Raw genomic sequence first — 23,405 nt, 5'->3', positions numbered from 1 at the left:
CTCCTCTTTCTTTCCACCAAACTCTCCCATATACCTGTCCCTTAATGTGTTCAAATTCATGGTTTCTTTATTCACCAGCTGTTACTGTAGGCATAGATGTATATACGCGTATATTCAGAAATATAACCTGTTTGCCTTATACAATGCTACTTGCATGTATGTTTTCAGGGCTTTCCACCTCTCTCACTCCCAGCTCTCCCGAATTGCCTGGAGCTATTTGGTATCTTTATCCAGGCATTGCTGGTTCCCCCGTGGGCAGATTTAGGAAACCAGTAGATGACAGTGAAGTAGTGTTTCAAAAACAATTCAATAACATAATATCTGCAATTGCTGCTGACAAGAAATAAAATGAACAGAATACATAAAAGTCAAACTTTAGATGAAGGAATTTACTAACAAATATGTAATTTCATTTTTTTGGTGTCCAGTATCTTGCCACAAAGGGCACGTGGTCTAGAAAAAGTGACTGTAAAGACACAGAAGGAGTTAGGACAGAGGTACAGTAAAACCTGAAGCCAACAGTTTTAGCATTTAGATAACAAAGTCCTAGCTGAACAGCCGTAGACCCGATCTTCCTTCTCTGATTAGTCTTACAGTAAGCCTCTTAGTCCCCCTGTTGTGAGTTTGCAGGATCACTTGAAAGGAGACTCCATTCCTGAATTTGGAATTGAGGGAGTCTGAGGTAACCAACAATGGTTCAGAGAAGAGACAAGCAAAAGCAAGGTAGCTTCAAGGCTTATTACACTTGACACCAGTCTGAAATAATGTCTAAGTAGAACTTTAGAACACTGCACATGAGAAAACGAGTAAACTCACTGTAGAAATAAGGGAAGATGAGAATTACCTACTGGGGCTTGGAAATGCAAACAGCGTTCATCCTGACTCCTGGCTGATGCAGTGCTGGGCTCCTCCCTGGTCTCTTGCCAGAAGGACCTTACTCCCTTTCTTCTTCCCTGCTTCCCTCCTCTTCTCCCTCTCCCCTTCTTTCCATCATCTGTTCCTTGTTCCTTACCCATATTTCACATGATGGACACAGACATTTTGGTCTTCTTGTTGTTGATTATTAAAGTTTATTATTGGTTTATGTTTTATTTAAGCAGTGTTTATTCCTAAACCAACTGTATATGCAAATCACCACACAGAAACTAGGATTTATTTAATTAACCTAGAACACAATGCTGGGCAATAGTTACTCCATCCTAAACCTCCAAGCCCTCATAGTTTCCTCTCATTCAGATTTCCTACTTTATCATATCTTAGGTACAGTTTATCTCTCCTTATGGTTCCAAGTCCTCTTCTGCAGATCTCTGCTCTCCTACTCCTCCCATTCACTTCCTTTTCTTCCCCTCCAGATGTCCCACCCTATTCTCTTCAATGCACAGCACTGGCTGGTTGTTTTATTGAAATTACAGAGAACAAATGGTAGCATGTTTATACAAACTTATGACAGGTGATGCTTAGAATAAACGTCACAGTGCAATGTCAGGATTGAAAACAGATAGTGGGGTAGAGAAATCAGCATTTGAATGAACAGGGTAAAGTGTATACATTCCACAAAAACATTACACCAACATCTTCTCTACAGTCTAGCGGTCAGGGGCTTAGCTTTGGAGGTAGTAGCTGAGATTGAGCAATTATATTAGTAACAACTTAGATGGCTTAGTGCAGTGGAAAAGTATTATCAAGTTCACTTCGTTTCATAGCCAATGCTTTGCCTTTTATCCATTCTTTGTCAATAATAAAGGTGAAATTTTGAGCTTTATCTGTTTGACTTCATATTTTCTTTTTAGTGTATACTGAACTTGGTAGAGAAAGGTGTTATCTAGCTGGTTATTTCAGGTTGATGTCATTATCTGATCGTAGCCTCAACTTCTTGTCTTTTGATTCCTTGCTATCAAGAAGCATTTGAATGCTAAGTTGAGTCTTTATGAGGCTTATTTCTAGGAAAATAATGCATGTGCTACATTTTAAGTGTCTGGTCTTCTTGGCACGTATATTCCTTCTGAATTAATAAATGGCCATTTGATTTGACACTTCACATTTATGAGCCTGGTTAATATGTATCTGTCCACAAGAGAAAGGTCACTCCACAAGACGATCTTGACAGTTTTATGACAAATAGGTGAAGCTGCAAGAAATTTCAGAATTCAATCTGATATGCTTTTAATATCAGGAAGAGTTGTGTGATTTGATTACTGTGAGAAAACATATGATTTCTTTGCATTCCAATATATTCACCCTGAGGTATAAATTATATTTGTTTACCTCAAAAACTGGGGAAAAATCAAAATCAGAGACATGGTTAGCTGGTTGAATGTTAATAGACTTTAAACTGACTTGAAATTGGATAGTGATATGGTTCACTTCTAATATGTATGAGTCATGTGAAATTTCTCTCTCTCTCTCTTTTTCTTGAAGACAGACTTTCTCTGTGTATCCTTAGCTATCCCAAACTCTCTTTTTTTTCTTTTGAAGTTCTTATTATGGTGTACTGTAATCAATGTACAGGGCTCACAATGTCTCATATCATAGACAAGATATAGTCATTGTCCTAGGCCTACCCTCCAATTATTGAGAAGCTCAAAAATTATGGTGTGGGAGAAGATACAGTGGGAAAAGGGCTGGTCTTGAGTTTGGTTCTTCAGCAGCCATGTCAAAGCTGTAAACCCAGCCATGGAGGTATGAGGAGACGGGCTTCCTTAGAGCCCACTGGCCAGCTGGTAGAGCCAGTCAGAGAAGTCCAGGCTCTGTGAAGGAGCCTGTCTATAATACAAAGTGGAGTGAGGTAGAGGAAATGTACCAACATTTCTCTCTGACCTCCTCACACATGTACCTACAAAAACCTGGGCACGCTCATCTGTTGGAATAATGTTCTTTTAAAATGTACACACCTTACCCTTGTTCATTCAAATGATGATTCCCCCCCAACCCCCAACTCTCTGGTTTCAATCCGGATATTGCATTGTAATACTCATTCTAAGCATCCTGTCTCAACTCTTGTGTAAACAGGACAAAATAAAGCAACTAGACACAATGTTGAGCAGGGAGGAGCCAGAGGACAGGAAAGAGGGGAGGAGCCAGAAGGCAGGAAATGAGTGGGAGGAGAAGGGGTGAGAGGAGCAAGGAGAGCAGAGCTGGAGGAGAGATCTGGGAACGACATAGAGAAAGGGACTGGACCTAACATATCACAAAAAGCAAGTATAATGGGGAAATCTAAATGTTAGGAAACTGAGAGCTTGGAGGTTTAGGAGGGAGTAAATATGTGCTCTAGGTTAACTAAAAACCCAGTCTCTGTGTGGTGATTTGGTTATACAGCTGTTTAGGATTAACAGCAAGCTTTACTAGAAGATAAACCAATAATAAATATTAATAAACACATACAACACTTATCCATGCCACAAAGACAAATACAAACATACTGAAATATTCACAACATCTTGTGAGGGTTTTTGTTGTTGTTGTTGTTGTTTGTTTGTTTGTTGTATAGAAAAGGTTATTGTTGGTGGTAGGCTTTTTATAACAGTGTCTTGCTAGTCAGGCTAGAGCAATGGTTCTCAACCAGTGGGTCACAGCCCCTTTGGGGGTCACATATCAGATATCCTGCATATCAGATATTTGCATCATGATCTATAAAAGTAGAAAAATTACAGTTATTGTTTAAATTAAAATTAAGTAGGAACAAAATAATTTTATGGTTAGGGGCCACCACAACATGAGGAACTGTATTAAAGGTTCACAGCATCAGGGAAATGCAAATCAAACTACCCTGAGATTTCACCTTACACCATCAGAAAGGCTAAGATCAAAAACTCAAGTGACAATACATGCTGGAGAGGATGTGAAGGGAACCCTCCTCCATTGCTGGTGGGAATGTAAACTTGTACAACACCTTTGGAAATCAATCTGGCACTTTTTCAATTATGAATAGTGCTTCCTCAAGATCCAGCTATACCACTCCTAGGTATATATACAAAATATGCTCAGCCACATTTGTTCAACCATGTTCATAGCAGCTTTATTCATAATAACCAAAACCTGGAAACAACCCAGATGTTCCTCAACTGAAGAATGGATACAGAAATTGTGGTACATTTACACAATGGAATACTACTCAGAAATTAAAAACAAGGAAATCATGAAATTTGCAGGCAAATGGTGGATCTAGAAAAGATCACCCTGAGTGAGGTATCCCAGAAGCAGAAAGGCACACATGGTATATACTCACTTATAAATGGATATTAGACATATAATACAGAATAAACCTCCAAAAATCTGTACACCCAAAGAAGCTAAGCAAGAAGGAGTACTCTGGGTAAGATGATCAATCCTCACTTTTTTCTACAGTCATTTTGACAAACCCAAACTCTAATTTCAGTATCCATTTTAATGGTGAAACAAATCAACTATCTACAGTTTAAAACAAAACAAAACAAAACAAAACAAAACAAAACAAAAGGCCACTGTGTAGACTAGGTCATGGGAATTCACTAAAATACTGGCAACTCAGGGTGGGTCTTGGGAAATAGACAAACTGACCTCTAACACTCAGAAAGACAAACAGGATGGACATTGGAAGAAAGAGAAAATAGGAAACAGGATAGGAGCCTACCACAGAGGGCCTCTGAAAGACTCTACCTAGCAGTGTATCAAAGCAGATGCTGAGACTCTTAATTAAACTTTGAGCAGAGTGCAGCGAATCTTAGGAAAGAAGGGGGACATAGTAAAACCTGGAGAGGACAGTAGCTCCATAAATAGAGCAACAGAACCAAAATATCTGGGCACAGGAGTCTTTTCTGAGACTGGTTCTCCAATCAAGGACCATTCATGGATATAACCTAGAGCCTCTGCTCAGATGTAGCCCATGGCAGCTCAGTCTCCAAGTGGGTTCCCTAGTAATGGAAACAGGGACTGTCTCTGACATGAACTCAGTGGCTGGCTCTTTGATCACCTCCCCCTGAATGGGGAACATCCTTGCCAGGCCACAGAGGAAGACATGCTGATGAGACCTGGTAAGCTAGGGTCAGATGGAAGGGGAGGAGGACCTCCCCTATCAGTGGACTTGGAGAGGAGCTTGGGAGGAGATGAGGGAGGGTGGAATTGGGAGGGAATGAGCGAAGGGACTACAGCTGCAATACAAAGTGAATAAACTGTAATTAATGTAAAAAATAAAAATTAAATAAGAAAGAAAGGTTGAGAACCACTAGAATACTGTTCTCACATTCCTGGTCTTTCTGCACTATCCTCCCTACTGTTAGACATCACAGTGAGCTTCAAAAGGCATTTCTTTCATCTCTAGGAAGATCTAGATCTAATTTTAAAAAGGTTCAAGAGATTCATAATACAATATAAAATTTATTATTAATGTGTATATCATTGCTATAAGAAATGTCTGGACTGAATAAAACATTTTAATCCATTGGAGTAATAAATTTGTAATACCATTAAAAATGTTTGAGAATCAAGTTGGAATTGTGCAGGTGGATTGAATATAATCAACGCTGTATGTGGAATCCGAACATTTGAAGACACTTGAAACCAGCTTAAAAGTTTTCTTTACACACATTTCTCAATCCTTGAGAAAGTTTATTAGATAATTTATGTATATATAAAATTGATCATATTAAATACATTAATGTGGTTTCTAATGTAAAGAAGAATTTAATTAACAGGGGTTATAACTGGTTCCTGGCAATAACTAAAGGCCCTTTAAAAAGGGACTAAAATTTCCAATTTCATGAATGGAATTATAATGATTATAAAATGAACTTAAATTGTAAGGAACTAATACTTTTATTTATATCTTTAATAAATGGGTATTTTTTTAAAAGCTAGTATAATCTTTTAATGACTTTTTTCTACAGTCATTTTGACAAACCCAAACTCTAATTTCAGTATCCATTTTAATGGTGAAACAAATCAACTATCTACAGTTTAAAACAAAACAAAACAAAACAAAAGGCCACTGTGTAGACTAGGTCATGGGAATTCACTAAAATACTGGTAACTCAGGGTGGGTCTTGGGAAATAGACAAACTGACCTCTAACACATTACAGTGTGACTATCTTATTAGCAGTTCCTTCTCCTCTGGAATTTCTACAACTGTCTTAGTGCTTTATTAAACTACATTATTCCTTTGAGAACAGAATATTTAAAACACAGCATATTATTGAGATTAAAGCATATTTTGAGGGCTGGGGAAATAGCTTGTGAGTGAAGGGCATGTACTGATCTTGCAGAGGACCCACATGCTGTTCCCAGCTCTCACAGGGCAACTCACGGCAATCTGTGACAATCTGTGGATCCAGTGCTGCCTTCTGGTCGCCACAGGCACCTGCACCTACAGGTGGCACACAAAAGCTGATAACAGGCAACACACACACACACACACACACACACACACACACACACGTGCACACAAGTAAATAGTTTTTAAAAACTTACATGTCCTACAGGTTCTGAAAGTTCCCAAGCAGGTCAGCTTTGGTAGGAATGAAGACAAGCTTGTATCTTTAATAACATAATTGACCTAACCTCTTAATGACTTTTCAGGACATTTCACTTCAAACCAGTTTTTTTTTTTTTTTTTTCTCTTCTCTGGGTCCTATTGTGATGATGGATAGATGGCTAGAGTTGAACTAGCAGATCTTGTGAATTCCTCATGAGCCTTGTGCTCATTTTCAGAACTTGAACAAAACAAAGGTCTTCAAGCTCCTGCCTCTAATTGGGTGGTAACACATAATAGTGGCGTTGTACAGTTTTAAAGTATTACATGTGAAAGCTTGTTTCGAAGTTGACTCAGTGGATGAAAGATACCATTTTCTTTGTGTGTTTGGTCTTAGTGCACCCAGAACATGTCACATGTTGGAAGGGTGTGTCACCCCTCAGCCACATTCCTAGCTCAAATATGATTCTGAGGGGTGCACGTAAATTGAGATGAGGAAGGGTTAATTTATTGCAGCTCTCTCTCTCTTTCTGTGTGTGTGTGTGTGTGTGTGTGTGTGTGTGTATGTGTGTGTACAGAACCAGCTGCCTTGACAGCATTCTGCTGCAGTGAATCGTGGCTGGCTGCCAAGCAGAGGCTCCAAAGACTCTGATGCAAAGGTAGGTGATGATCTGCATAGTGTAAATGACACCCTGCTAGAGATCTGACTTCAGACTTCATGGGGCAGAAGGCCCCACACAAATCCCCAGAGATTGCACACTTACCACTATGAGAAAAGTCTGTAAGCCCAACCATTCTCCGCACAGATGTTTGGAGATGGTAACTTAATTCTCTAGGGTTTCTTCCCTTCATCAACGATATTCCCAGGTCACATGCCCAACGAGTGCTTGTCTACATGATCACTTGAGCTGAATGATCAGAATTTTAATCATTTATGGAACCCTGAAAAAAAAGCTTATCTTTCACATACTGATGTGATCATTGTAATTCTGATGTGGCATTTTATATCAAGCCACAACTCTGGACTACATTCACATAACTAACACGATGGTCTAGATTTGGGAAGGTGTAGGTATCAAAGACCAGCACTGACAAGATGATTCTGAAACATTAAAAGGAAAACAATACCTTCCTCTTTGGCACACTTACGGAAGTTCACTAGTTTTCTGTGAACTGTTTGTGTATATAAAGGCACCTTTCATGCGACATAATAGAGATGGGATCTAAAGAATACCAGAAGAAAACTGATACCAGTTCTACCAGGTAAAGAGAGCTGAAAGAAAATGCTTAGCCATCACGCCAAATCTACTTTGCTGATATGTTCAGTCTGGTGTGTCAAAGGGGGGGGAATCCCTCCTGATAAACTGCTTCATGGAATTTCTTCCAAAGTAGCTCAGATGAAACTAAAGGTTTTAATTATAAAATATATGTTACTTTACTGCTTTTTTCAAGTGTTAATTATATATGATTATATGTTATGTTATGATATGTTGTGATGATATGTTTGGGTTGGGTAAAACTTTTTTATTATTGTGTTAGAGAAGTTAATTGTTTTAGTGTAAAAATATGTTTTCAGAATGTTTCTGAGATAATGCTAATTCAGTTGAAGATGAGTAATGGGAACTATATTTTAAAAGGTTACCATCTAATGAGGAATATAGATGAAAATATATAAAGTATAATTTATCTGTCAAATGGGTAGAAGGGATGTGTTATGGGAGCATCGGTGAAGGGCATTTAACTATCCTGGGACTCTAAAAAGTTCTGTTTTCAGTATACTGTGTTGAAAATGCCAGTGGGTTGTGAGCAAAAATTTGAATTTACTTGTAGAAATTTCAAATAAAAGTTATAGATAGAGCCAGGGAATATTCACATTTATGAAAAAGAAAGAAGATGCTTCTGAGTATATTGTTATTCAATATAAAATACTGTCTGGTTACTGGGTGGACATAAACAGTATTTAAAAAAAAAAAAAAAAAAAACCTCCCCCTGGAGGGTACAGCCTTGTCAGGCCACAGGGGAAGACAATGCAGCAGGTCCTGATGAGACCTCATAGGCTAGGGTCAGATGGGAGGGGAGGAAGACCTTCCCTATCAGTGGACTAGGGGAGGGGCATGGGGGAGAAGATGGAGGGAGGGTGGGATTGGGAGGAGCTGTGGAAGGAGAAGTGGCTTCCCCCCTTCCTGTACACGTCTTCAAAAACAGCACTGGAAAAATCCCCAGGAGGCAATGTACCATCATAGCTCAGGGATAGTATGTAAGCTGGATTGTTGAGTGAGATAAAGACAGCTGACAGGCTGACTGTGAGGATGAAAAACATATATACCATCTTCACACCACTAGGTCAAATCCTGAAGTCCCATTTGCCCAGACACGGCCCCTGCTGCTACCAAGGAAGTGTGCTATTCTTCATGGTTAATTTGAAAAAAATATATATGAAAATACAAGTTAGTTATAAATATTATATAGGTGGCTTTGGATGTAATAGGTAAAGATTTGAACACTTTTCTCAGGGATGATATAAGAGGAAGTAAATCCCTTTAATTTTATTGTCCTAATCAAGATGCATAGCACCCTTTTCTAGTTCCTGTAACATAGCCTGTGAAATTAATAAAAATACATTAATAAAATTAGCTTCAAGTTGACATAAAAGGGTCAAATGTTTCAATTTAGCATATTTTCTTCGTAACTTTTAGATACGCTTTTGCCCATTTAAATTATCTTATGGTTTTCTCATAAGATCAAATATATGCCCTTAGTAGGGGACCTAAAACAACATGCAGAAATTGTGGAGACCATGAAATCACTCTAAATTTTTGACTTTGCTTCTCCTCCATTATCACTTATTATTCTCATATTCTTTTTTACAAGTATATTCGGATGCCCAATTGTATTTTCTGATCTGTGTTGTTTTGGGGAACATGAAAAGCATTTCCATGACCACTATTCCTGTAGATAGACGGCAGTAGCATAATCTAGCACATAGAGCTAAAAAGTAAAATGTCCAGACCTGTTATCTGATTATTTACATAAAGTGAGTCAAATTGTTCAACACCTTAGTTAGTCTACCTGGATTACATTTCTAGCTTTGCTATTTTAAAGTATGGACCCTTGGAACTTAGTTTAGGATATCTAAAAAAAAGGCCTTAAAAATTAGAGGAGTAGAAGCTAGACTATTCTAGGTAAAAGACACAATGAATGCGAAGATCCAGGAAAAGAAAAAAAAAGAGAAATATATTTGTAAAAACAAAGAGTGATTGACAGAAAGGGATTGAGCATGTATTTGATGGCAAGTTTCAGCAACGCTTAGTATCTGCAGGGAAGGGCTTGAAGGACACTCGTCGTTCATCAGGCAAAGGAACTTGCGTGTGACCTGAGTTTCATATTTGGAATTCATGTCAAGTCGGCATGAAGGACTGACTCCACAAGGCTGTTCTCTTACCTCCACGTATGCAATGGCACGGGGGCACCCACTTTAACATGCGTGTGGAAGTGTGTGAGGTGTCCACACACTATATAGACACATTATATAGACACATGTGAGCACCCACCTACACTGATATTAATAATATTTTGAAAATTTAGGTAACCATGGTGAGGAGTTTGTATTCTGCTGTAACTATATGACAAATGTATCTCAGTGTTTAGGTGTGTGAATTATCCATTTGATTTGTGTGTCTATAGACATCTACAGTTTAGAGAGAGTGGGTTAATGAGAGCAAATGCAGGTGTGGCACAGTCTGAGGAAGCACTCCATTTGAGGCCCTGAAGACATTTGCTTAGGTTGATGGCAGTAGACACAGAGAAAGAGGAACAACCAGATACCTTTTCTGCAGTAAGATAGAGCTTTCCATTCATGTGATCACACGTAGGGATAAGAGGAAGTAAGGGATTCAAAACTAAATTTCCAGTTGGGAAATATATTTTGAATGAATAGTTATGCTCTTCATTACTTACTGAAGAACATGTGATATTCTACCCATGAAAAAAATATACTCTGCACATTAAACTTGAGATGTCATGTAAAAGTCTGGGTGCAAAAGTTTAGAGTTCTAGACTAGAGTTTGGGGTATACTTGTGATTTAAAGCTGGAGAACTAAGATGATACAATAGGATGGAGTTACTATGGACCCAAAGTAAAGGAAGAACAACAACTGGAGAAGGGACAGTGATCAGGCATGCAGCTGTTCTGTACTCTCAGAGCCCTGCAGGGCAAATGAACTCTCGAAATTAATCCTGGGTTAATTTTGCAGAGTAGGACAGGAACAGTAGAGACGTATGTGAAATCCCTAAATAGAAGCAGCTGCTCTCTCTTCTGGGTAGTAATCCGATGACTATTTATTCAGCTTCAGTGGAATATTTTGTTATGTGAAATATTCTTATGTATATCTTGACATCTTACCAATGCCTCTCAGACGGTATGGGTGGACCCACGGAAAGGTATTTTCTTTTAAAGCGTTTATAGTTCATAGAAAATTTGCAAACATCATATGAGTCACTCTAATGAGCAAACACTGAACTTGTAATGCTCCGTGCATCATAAACAGCGCAGCCTCCTCTACCTAAGCTTAGTGCAGTTATCAAAGAAAGCGGGAGACAGTGGAAATTGCCTGGCCTGCCTATGTTAGGCCTGGCCTAACTATGTAGTGGTTAGTAAGTGACTGTTGTTGTTGCTTTTTATTTTTTATTTTTTTTTTCAGTTGGCATTTACTGGAAAGCAATAATTCAATAAGCCCATGATAGCTTTTAAATAATTATTTCATGTACTAAGAAGCTTTTCTTCCTTTTCCTTATTTGGCCCCAAAGCCTCGAGACTATTGTTTGGCTCTGTTTTCTTTCTTTCCTTTTTCTGTGGCATGAAAGAGTTGAAAATCTAAAGCAGCCCTCTTATGGTCTGTCCTGGGGTTACTGAGTTAAAAAACGAGTTCTGCAAGTTTTAAAGAAAAGACCTGTTGGTTAAGTAGAAGGCAAATATTTTCTTTAGTGCTGAGTGGGAAAGGGAAAGTCTCAGGTGACACATCACTGTTCCATCATCTCTCAACGAAGCCCCTTTCTTGCAGAGAATGTATTTATAATGGGGTTAATTTGCATGAGAAAAAACCTGCTACTTAATACAATACAGAATGAAGCAATGATGTGGCTTTAGCAGCACAAAACAAAAACAAGTTTCTACAATTGTTTGGATATGTTTTTGACAAGGATGGAATAATTAAAGATGACACAATGAAGACATTAAACATAGAACAAAAAAGTAACTTCTATGGCTGTCTCATTGTGAGCACTGTGGAGCCAGCACATTCCCTCAGCCCAGATGCCTTTGAAGGCTTTAGCGACCTCCTGGAAGACAGCTATGTGTCTGTGCACAATGGAGGTGACCAGAGACTTGTAACAAACTCAAGAGAAAAAGATTTTTCTTAACAGTGATGTTAGTTCCAGAGAACTCAGTCTGAAAAGAAGAGAGAGGCAAAGTGTTCCATTTTCAAGCTATGATAGTTAAACATTCTGTGGAAGAATTGATGTCTGCTACTTCAGGTATCTTCAAAGTCTAAAGGAAAGTTGTCCCAAGATGCTAAATGAGATATTTGCAAAGTTTCTGTAGGAATATGTTGAGGTTATGTAGGAATATTCTTGCTGGAGAAATCCATGTTAGCTCCATAAGTTGATATTTTTCTACTGAGGGACCAGGGGAAGGAAAGAGGCAAAATATCATAGCTTTCTAGCATCACTCAGAGCAACATTGCTGGGCTAGAAGTTAGTAGTGGGAATGCAAATTCAGACTCATCTCTAAGTCCGCATGCACACTGAGGTGAGGTGGCCTGGTTGAAAGAGAGATGGACATAGAAAACTTTGCAGCCTGAAAGAAAAAAAATGTATGGTTATAATATCATTGTTCCACCCTTGTGGTTTCTGAAATTTGCAATATGTGTTTCATTAAGAGACAGTACTATACAAATTTAATTTGTGGTCCAGACTCTAACAAATTAGTATGGGTGTTCCAAAGTCTTGGGGAGTGATCGGGTAGTGAAAGTGCTCAGAGAGCAGTGACCATGTTGTTCAGAATACAATTATTTTAATGATAATTTTGGTCACATCAGTGCTTGCTAGAAGAAAAATGGTCTCTGGAAAAATTAGACAGCAATTCTCAAATGTTTGTTCTTTCTGGAAAACAATCAATGACCTGTAGCATATATTTTTTATTGAACTGGTTTTCTTCAATTATCCTCATCATTAACTTACTAACAGCAATTCTGATAGTAAAAGAATATTTCAGTATTTCTTACTCTGAAATTCTTTTTACACCTCAAATGTAAAATCAAAACTGAACTATTATCATGTGACTTTTATAAGCCCAAACGAATGTTCCATTTATGTGTCAAGACAATTTTTAGTGTCTCAATATTTCAAGACCATAGTACTTGAAGAAAATAATTTAGCAAAGCTTTTCCAAGCATGATTTTTAGTAGAACATACCTTTTCTAGCCATATATTATAAAATAAGTTGTTTTGCCATAGTTTTAAACAAGTTGAGAGAATTCAAGACCTCTGTGTTGGCTCTTGAGTTGGTCTTATTTGTAGACCTAGTCAGCATGCCCAAAGTATATGCCCTGACCATGCAAAGTAGGGCACTTATATTAAACAGGTTTTCTGTATCAAAATTAACTTTTCTTCTACCTTCCTACAGACCTTGGTGATCAAGTGCCATATTTTTCAGGAGGCAGTAAGGAATGTGGTCCTGGCAAACAAAATAATCCGATGGGGTGGCTCAGAGCTCCCTTGGGTACAGAGGAAGAAAAATAAACTTAGGTAACTGGAGAGCATTATCTCTCAAACATAATAGGTCAAATTTAGTCCTTTCTACACTTTTCTCCAGAGACAGAAGCATACCCACTATGGGACTGGAGACATGGCACAGCAGTTAAGAGCGCTGACTACTCTGATGGAGGACCTGGGTTTGATTGCCAGCACCTGCATGGTGGCCCACACCCATCTTTAATACCAGCTTAAGATGATGTAATACCTTCTCCTTGCTTACATGACAAGCAGGTACACACACTAACAAACAAAGGAGTACACAACCTCCAAGGAAATGGCCTCCAAAATACAAAACAAAGTGAAAAAAATACAATCAATCACTTTCCTCTATTGGATAGGTAAGATGATAGATAGACCAACAGACAAGAAAAAGATTGATAGCTGATGGGTAGATAGATATGTTTATATGTGTGTGTGTGTGTATATATACATTTATACATATCAGGATTAGATCACCTTCTGAGCAATATGAACACAGCGTAGTCTCTGTGGTCCCGTTTCCAAGTCTTGTGGCCACATCATCAAGGCTTTCTTTTCCATTCTTTTTTCCCTGTTTTATTTCAGTGTTCTTGACTCTCCATTTCTCTTCCCTTCCTCTCAGCATCATTCTTCTAGCCCCTGCTGTCTTCTTTCCTTTCTACTTTCTTCTTCCTTCTCTGCCTCACTGCACCTGTTTTTCCTACCTCTCCTCACCTGCTGCTCCTCAAATCCTTTCTTTCCCCTTCTAATGCTTCAGCACCTACAACTTGCAGCCACGTCGGGAACTTGAAGGACTTTCTGAGGTGAGGAGATAAGGGTGCCTGGGAAAGGCTTGGGATACAGGTATTCTAAGATATTTAATATGTGGACATATTCAGATTTTGTATGATTAGGGTGCCCAGAAGAACATATAAAAGGGTACACACTAAACTAAATGTGCCTTCCTGCGTCTCCCTAATTAAACTAAGTGAATGCTTATGATTTGTTCTTATCATTTTTACATTAAGAAAATTTCTCAGATGGAAGATAATTACAGCAGAAGCCTAATTACATGCTAACAGACCACACTGTTTCTGTTCTGATGCATTAATGATTTCTTTTGTGTAGTAATTGTTGTATTCATCAGGGCACAGTAAGTGTCTTCTTTTCAACAACTGTGTGGCGAATGCAGGGCGCCACGTGGGGATGTGACACTGAAGAGCCAGGCAAAGGCCTGACATTGGTTTGGTATTTCTAGCTCAGCTCACTCCCCACATTCTGAAACATTTCTTTTTTTTTTTTTTCACTTTCTTTTTTTTTTTAATTTTTCATCAATTACACTTTATTCATTCTGCATCCCCCCATAAGCCCCTCCCTCCTCCCCTCCCAATCCCACCCTCCCTCCTCCCTCTGCTTGCATGCCACTCCCCAAGTCCACTAATAGGTGAGGTTCTCCTCTCCTTTCTGATCTTAGTCTGTCAGTTCACATCAAAAGTGGCTGTATTGTCCTCTACTATGGCCTGGTAAGGCTGCTCCCCCCCAGAGGGAGGTGATCAAAGAGCAGGCCAATCAGATTATGTCAGAGGCAGTCCCTCTTCACATTACTATGTAACCCAATTGGACTCTGATCTGCCCTGGGCTACATCTGTGCAGGGGTTCTGGGTTATCTCCATAACCCAGAATAGTCCTTGGTTGGAGTATGAGTCTCTGGGAAGTTCCCTGTGTTCAAATTTTCTTGTTCTGTTGCTCTCCTTGTGGAGACCCTGTCCTCTCCAGCTCTTAAAGCACTCAGCCATCTCCTGTGAGTTTTAACAGAAAACACGTCTTTCAAAAATAAAGCCTTTCCCTCCATCTATGGAACTGAAAATCCTAAGAGCATGGTCATATAGTTTTAAGTTACTGAGTTACTGCAGATCACTGATTTGCTAGCTATTTTGTGATGATTTTCAAGTTAAAAAAAAATCCAATCATATTGTCATTTGGCAATGCAAATGAAAGAAAAGTTAAGCGCATCATGATTCACAGGCCTGAGTCTGGGTTAGAAGAGCAAATCAGTAGGTCTTGGTGGACACAGAATCATAAACTGAAATTAAGTTTGTGATGAATGCTCGAGATCTAAGAGAAGGTGCGGGAGTAAGTATGAACGTGGGTACTTTGTGCAGCAGTATGCTTTAATCACATTCATTTGAAAACTTGAAAACCCAAAGGGGAATCAAAAGAAAAGCCTGTTTAAAAGTTAAAATTCTTAGACGCACCCAGGAAACGCATGAATATGGGACCTATACAGTAAATGGGCCCTTTCTGAAGTTCTCTTAATTAGGAGCTTCTTGCTGTTGTTATTTTGAAGTAAAGAAAGTATATGAAGTAATCAGCTGAAACCCTCCAAAACAGATATAGGATTTGTCTCTATGAAAACATTGAACTGTTATTATTTATAGAATTATAGGGCATCCCCTTATCATAGTGACAGTGTTTCTATTTCTAAGAATGGATGTTAGAATCATGAATATTTCTCTTCGTGTGACCCAGAGGTGGTCGGGATTGAAAGCAAACGAGGTTGTTCTTTTTTTCTACGTTGTGTGAAGTGAATAGGTTGTGTTAGGATCAGCATTTTAGAGTCATAGTTGCTGCTGGGAAGGAGGAAGGCTGGCTTTCACAGCTCTGTGGCAATGATCATTGGAAGTCCTTTCCCTTCCTTTTCTCCCTCCATCTTATTTCTCTCTTTCTTCCTCTTCCCATTTCCCTTTGCTTTCCTTTTCTCCCCTTTTTTATTTTTACTTTATCTCTAGCTATTTCCTATACCCCTTCTCCCTCTTCCTCTCTCACACACACAATTTCCTTCTGTTTCCACTACAACGTCATCTGTGTTTTTGTGCTTTGCATTTTCTTTGTCAAGTTCTTTAGAATGACTGGGGGGTATTTATACAAATTAGTGTTTACTAAAGCATGTCTAATAGAGTATTAAGCATATTTGGTATTAACAAGAATCTTTCCTACAAGAATTACCAGAATGGTTAATACATTGAAAGGTTTGCCAATGTCTAGGCAGCAAATGCAGTGGCTCATGCTTCCTGTGCCCTTGGACTTCTTAAGAGAATAACATTTGTTCCCTCTTTGTTAAATACCAAATGCCAATAAAGGTGATATCATACCCTCAAGTCTTCTTTCCTCCAGCATACTTATTGCTATCAAAATAATCTTCCTAACTACCATAGGCCATTTATTTCTAGGTATTCTGTTGAGCTATTGGGTATTAGACTACGAAGCCAGATAATCTAGTATTGCATTCAAGTCTCTGTCTTCTACTTAACATTTTCTCATAACCGAGATGGACAGAGTATTAAATTGTCACTATTTGTATGATGCTTACAAATAGTGACTAGCATATAGTAAGTATTGTTTAAAAAATGTTGCTTATTTTTCTTTTAAAGCACCAGTATTTCTCTTGAGAAGATTATGCAAAAGCCAAACTTCTAGGGTAGAGTCAGGTATCAAAATAAAGGAGATAGCTAAGACATCTGCATGAGAAGTCACCTGGAATTTGGAGCTGGAGTACAATCAGTGGGAGAGGCCAGCAAGACAGGCCAGCCAACACCAGGGCTGCAGGGAGGGGTTGCTGGGAAGACAGGGACCACAGCAAGTCTAGTCTTGCAAATGCTTGTTCTGAGCGGTCTATTTGCTGCTGTAGAAGCCCCTCCTCATTCCTTGAGACTTTAGTCAAAAGCAGCAGTGAGCTTAGTCAGTATTAGCTGCACGTTAGGAAAAAAAATTTTCCTAAAGGCTTTCAAAAGAAGGCTGGCCTGCACAAGCCAGAAAGATATCTGTGCATGGCATCAGAGCTCTGGACGTATTTCCTTCTTCTGCCCCATTCTGGAATCCCCCAAGGGAGAGCAAGGTGAAAACATTTTTATCCACTGCTTGCAGGAAGTGGCTTAGCCTATTCTATTTAAACCTCAAAGGACAGTATGAGCCCAGCTAAATTTAGGCCAATCACATCTTACACAACCTTCATGAACACTTCAGGAGGCAGGTGTACAGATGAGGAAATCGAGGCTTCTGGAAGTCTTGGTCACATTACTAGCAAGGGGTAAAACCAGCATTCATGCAGGCAGCCCTTCAGACTTCTGCTGTGGTTTGCTCTTGTTCATACACACACGCCGCACGTGCTCAGGGGTGGCTGCCTCTGGCTTTTAATTAATGAGAAGTTGCTCAGCCCAGCATTAAGATCTGCAATGCAGAAACTGCAAACTTTCCTAAATAGAATATTGGATTCTTAAAAATTAAGCTTGAGAAAATGTTTCCCGAAACCTTATTTTCTGATTTCATGCAAACTAGAATACAGATTTCAGGCTCAGCCTCAGAGCTTGACTTGGCAGTGTTTTAATCACTTGACATGAGCGGGAGTCTTGCTTCAGGGAGACTTTCTACTCTCTCTCTCTCTCCCTTCTTTCCTTTCTTCCTTTCTCCTTCCTTCCTTCCTTCCTTCCTTGCTTCCTTCCTTTCTTTCTTTCTTTCTTTCTTTCTTCTTCCTTTCTGCTGGACTTCCTTCCCCGTGAGTTCTGTCTGTCTGCCAGGGCACCTGCCCCACACCATTTGCTGTGCCTCTTTGACACTGCCATCAGCCTTCCTGCCGAGATCTCCACTGAGGGCTTGCCAGTGCATTCCCCTCATACTCTGTTCCGCTTGACTGCCTGAATTTACACTGCCTTTTGATGAGTCTTCGCTTGCGTTCCAGTCACACTCTAATCGATTGGTCTAGATGTTAGGTTCTGGCCATCCTCGTCTGCTCCCATAACTGAGTGAAATGAAACTGTGTTCAAGCTTGATGTACTGAAGACTGGGTAAGCTTGTCTGGGAGACTTGGAGCCTAACAGGGAGCAGGCTGTGGAGCAGAAGAAAAAAAATGAGCTGTCTTAGGCCATTTGTCTACAGGTACGTTAACCAGAGCAAGGGGCAGAAAAGCTGGGGAAAGAGTAGATTTAGGGAGCACTAGTTTCCCGTTGGATTCTTAATTTTCATGTCTGATGTGAGGCTTGGCCATTGGGACTCGGTTAATGAGGTGAGTCTATGGTTGGCTGTGCAGTCCAGGCTGGGTGCTACTCATTCTTAAGCTTGCTTCCTGGAAGTGAGGACCGCTTCGTCTCCACACGGCAGACTTGGAAGGATTTGTTGGTGACCCAGGTAACAGGGCCTCATAAAACATTAGCAGAACACACACACACACACACACACACACACACACACAGAGAGATTTTCTCTCTCTCTCTCTTTGTCTCTCTCTCCCCCTCTTACACACACACACACACACACACACTAAAACCCACCCATAATTTAATTCTTACCAGTTGTTTTGGAAAATACTTACACATTTGTCTAAATCAGTCCTGCTACATTCCAAGTCTTTTCTACAGCAACTTACAGTGACTTTGATGATGAAGTCAAAAGATTTAGTCAAGTGATGGAAATATCCATAAGTCATTAATATTAACTGTAGTGGTTCACAACGCATTATCCTTCTCCCTTTTCCCCCAGAGATTAGTAGTCAGCTTATTTACCTTTCAAGAAAGAAAGTCAGCCTTAAAAATATACAACATCGTGGAAAGCATCTGCATCGTTTAAGTAAATGTAGCATCACTATAAAGAGAACAGAACATTAGTTGTCTCTCGTTTATTAGTTATTTCTGTGTGTATCCATACTATGAAATATGAAATAGAAATTCCCTACAGCATTATATCATAAAATATAGTTTTGGCTGGCAAGCATACATAGGCATACCTTTATATACATATACACATGTACACATAAACACACAAACACACATACAGTAAGGGAAGTTAAAATTCTAGTGACAGTTTTTGTACAGACTAAATTCTACTCATAAAATCGTAGCTGACTTTACATGTAATATTTATCTTATATATGGTAGAATAAGCATATTTATGTCTGAGGTAGCTAAATGAAAATCATTTTAAAAATCAAACATTTCACTACTGTAAATGAATAAACATTTTATGAAGTGTCCAGTCAGAGAAGGAACTTAAGGGACAGAAAGTGTGTATCACATTTTCTCTAACCTTTCTCTAATTGTTGTATTGTGAACATGACAAAAAGCTGATATCCTGATACAATGGAGTGATTTGTGAGGACTCTATTAAAGAAAGTAGGATTTGGTGTCTGATAGTTAAATAACCTGCATTCCTTCCTTTTCCTTACATTTATTTTGTTTTAAGTAGCTGAACTTAGATTTTTCATAAAGAAAAGGAATTTTTAGATTTTCTACATCTTGCTTTCTGAAGAGAAAGTGTGCCTATGAAGTTGCAAAGAGTTGCCTCAGGTGCGGATTGGCATTCTGATATCAGTGGGGGTAAAGGCATACTTATTGCTAGCAACTAATGTATTCTTGTGTATGTAACAAGGCCACAGGAAATGAAACAACTGTGACAACTTGCCTATTACCTCAGGGCGGGTGCTGCTGGTTCTCTAATCCCTAGAGAGTCTCACAGGGAGGAAGCAGCTTCTTTTCCCTCCAGAAATAGTGGTGGCTGAATGTGAAGCCTGGATTTGCATCAGGGCTCTGTGACTGTGAAAGGAGATGAGACCGCGGAGGGCCATGAGATGACCCACGAGTCGGAAGAGACAGGAGACCAGGCTCCGTGACTGTTACAGAGGAAAAGAGCGGCTTTTGTCAGTTCACTGTCCAGCAAGGTGCTCTGCTCACCTCGTGGCACCTGGAGCAGAACTGCTAGTCTGTGTAGATCCAATCTGTATATTATGTTCAAATTTAGTTAAGAAAATGTTAGGCTATGCACTTCAACAATAATTTCAGGTGAACACTGAAAGCCACATAGAGTTGTGTTAGTTCCGGAGAACATTGGGGTATTTTTGTTCACTTGAGATTTAAATTTTACTAGATACTTTGTTCTTTAAAAAATTTAATTTAAAAAATTTTATTTTTTTTTATTTTTGTGGCAGGGTTTCCCTCTGCAGCCGTGGCTGTCCTGAAGCTCGCTCTGTAGACTAGTCTGGCTTCAACCTCACACAGATCCTCCTGCTTCTGCCTCCTGTGTGCTAGAATTAAAGGCGTGAGTCACTGTGCCCAGCTCAGACTTCGTACTTTATCTGGGTACTTTAAACTTAGAATACAGTGAAGCTTACTTGATTAAGCAAACAAAAGGCTTTATTTTGGAGGGGGTGCTCCTATTGGGCATCTGCCTTCTGAAGAGAAAGTAAGAATGTATTTCATAGCTTGAGTATTTGATATAGAACCAGCAGGAAATGACCAGTCTGTCTTCCTTCTTGGAGGCTGTCAGTGGACCACCATCCAGATTTTAGATGCTATAATAGAGATGTTAGTCATAGAAACTGGAAGACAAACCTTATTTAGGAACTAAAGTCTAGTTCCATCTATTTGCCCTCAACATTCCTCATTTCCTTGTTTTGAATTGCTGAGTAGTATTCCATTGTGTAAATGTACCACAATTTCTGTATCCATTCCTCTGTTGAGAGATGGAACTAGCAAAGATCATCCTGAGTGAGGTAACCCAGAAGCAGAAAGACACATACGGTATATACTCACCTATAAGTGGGTATTAGTCTTATAATAGATGATAAACCTAATAAAATTTATAGTCCTAAAGAAGCTAAGCAAGAAGGAAGACCTTGGGGAGGATGCTTAATCCTCATTCAGAAGGGCAAACAGTATAGACATAGGAAGCTGGAGAAGACAGGGAACAGGGCAGGAACGTACTACTTTCAAAGGACCTTTGAAAGACTCTACTCAGCAGGGTATCAAAGCAGATGCTGAGACTCATAGCCAAACTTTGGGCAGAGGGCAGAGAATCTTATGGAAGAAGGGAGAGATAGAGAGATCTGGAGGGGACAGAAGCTCAATAAGGAGAGCAACAGAGACAAAAATCTAGACTGAGGGGAGCCTGCAGAGACTGGTGCTCCAACCAAGGACCATGTATGAAGAGGACCTAGAGCCCCTGCACAGATGTAGCCCATAAGCAGCTCAGTCTCCATATGGGTTTCCTAGTAAGGGGAGAAGGGCCTGTCTCTGACATGGACTCAGTGGCTCCACTTTGATCATCTCCCATTTGTGGAGGCGGGCAGGCTTGCAAGGCTACAGAAGAAGAGGATGCAGCCAGTCTTCATGAGACCTGATAGGCTAGGGATAGATAGTAGGGGAGGAGGACCTCCCCTATCAGTGGACTACGGAGAACAGTCATGGAGTGTGGGATCAGGAGGAGATGAGGGAGGGGCTACAGCAGGAATAAGAAGTGAATAAGTTGTAATAAATAAATTGATACTCCTTTACTCATTGCGTTTGTAGTCCTGAAGAAATCAGTTGAATCACAGTATCCTGTCACTGGATGTGAGAAGTTACTGTGTGTTTGTGGGAAGAAATCATTATGTTATGTTCATAAAAATTGTTTTTAAAATAAAAAGAAGGAAGAAGGAAGAGGAGGAGGAAAAAGAGGAAGAAGAAGAAGAAAGAAGGAGGAAGAAGAAGGAAGAAGAAGAAGAAGAAGAAAAGAAGCAGCAGCAGCAACTCTGGTAGCCTCCTTTGTTTGATGAATGTGAAGAACATCATCACTCAGAAGCCAGCAAAAGTCATTTGTGTAACCAATCACCTTTGCTGCCCCTTCCTTTCACACTGAGCAGACTGTGTAGGACTAGTGAGGTGCCTTGTGGAGAGAAGAGCCTTTACCTGTCTTACTGCATGGCTGAGTTTTTCTTTTAACTCTGTAATAAATAACTGAGTGCTTATAAATGTGTATCTTATTCACGTTATTACTATTAAACAAACAGAAAAGAACTGTTGTGCCTTCTCTCAGCAGGCAGGGACTTATATTTTTAATATCTTCAGCAGGAGGGAGGTTCAGTAAATGCCACACACTCAAGTAATACTTAATAAGGTACACACTGCCTTAGAATGAGCTCCTGCCCTCTGGATAATGAGTAGAATGTACAAATACGTTACTCCTTACCCAGATGGTAATGATGCCCATGTTGTGAATATTGTTGAGAAAAGTACAAAGCCTACAGAATGATGGCTATGATGCCCATCACTAGAGAGGATGGGAAAACTACGCTCAAGTAGTCAAGAGCTGCCTGGTAGGAGAACTTGCTCACGTTATAAAAGGGTGCAGAAGCTGCAGGAGGTGTGGCCCATTGGAAGCCATTACAACTGCCCTGTATTGCAATATTTTAAATCTGATGAGGTCTTTCATACTGAAGTTGATTAAGCTCCCAAAGACCACTTGTCATGAATATTAGAGAAATAACTACAGTTGATTTCTTTAAAGTGGGGACACTCCCGGTTCATCAACAGGCAGGTGAGGGATTTAATCCTGCTACACCCAGAGGTTCTTCTGCTCCTTTGAAGGTTCCAGGAAATCCTAGTAGATTCTTAGCACATTCAGTTGTCTTGGAAATTTTGGAATAAGTTGTATGCTAAGGCCACACCATTGGGCACTCTGACTTCCGTGTGTCCGAGTTCGCCTGAGCATCAGGATTTTACCCAAAGCTCACTAGAAGGAATGCGCACACAGGGATCTCGAGAGACATCAAACCACTGTACTGGACAGACAGCTCAGATTCCAGACAGCAGTCTGACCTTGAGTGGACTAAAAGACGGTCATGTCAAGCTCCTCCTTTGACTTTCTTTCAGTTTGACAGTTTGTATTTATTATGAAGAGGAGACAGACCTGTTCTAAAGCCCTTTTATCTATCTTATTTTATCATGCTAGTTTATGGATCATACAGAAAGCACTTAACAATCTTCTAATAATGGAAGAGGGTTTTTGTTCATTGGCATCCCTTTTCTCCATCTGACTGCCAAAACCTCCCCTGTGTGAGGAAATTTTTGTATCTCCTGGGAAGCGTGTGGTACCAACAGCCTTTGAATGGTGGCTTGTTTCAGTCTCCTTCCTTGTGAAACAGGAGGCTGCCCTTGCTTTTGGACTCACTGATGAAGGATAAAGGCACCTTTGAAGCTCCTCTCCACAGTTCCAGAAGCTGCTCTGGCTCTGTTACTGGAGTGGGAGGCATCTGATGGCTGGCTGGGTGCTTTCCTTGGCAATTGGTGTGGGCTGGCTGTCCTTCGTGTATGCTTTTTGGGGCTTGTTGTCTTAGTGATCTGCTTAGGAAGAATGTTAATAGCTCAGCTCTGGGCATCCACATTGTCT

This window comes from Meriones unguiculatus, chromosome 21, assembly GCF_030254825.1.
Source record: "Meriones unguiculatus strain TT.TT164.6M chromosome 21, Bangor_MerUng_6.1, whole genome shotgun sequence".
NCBI classification, from domain to species: Eukaryota; Metazoa; Chordata; class Mammalia; order Rodentia; family Muridae; genus Meriones; species Meriones unguiculatus.
The sequence above is the reverse complement of the archived record's forward strand: the minus strand, read 5'-3'. Positions refer to the sequence as shown.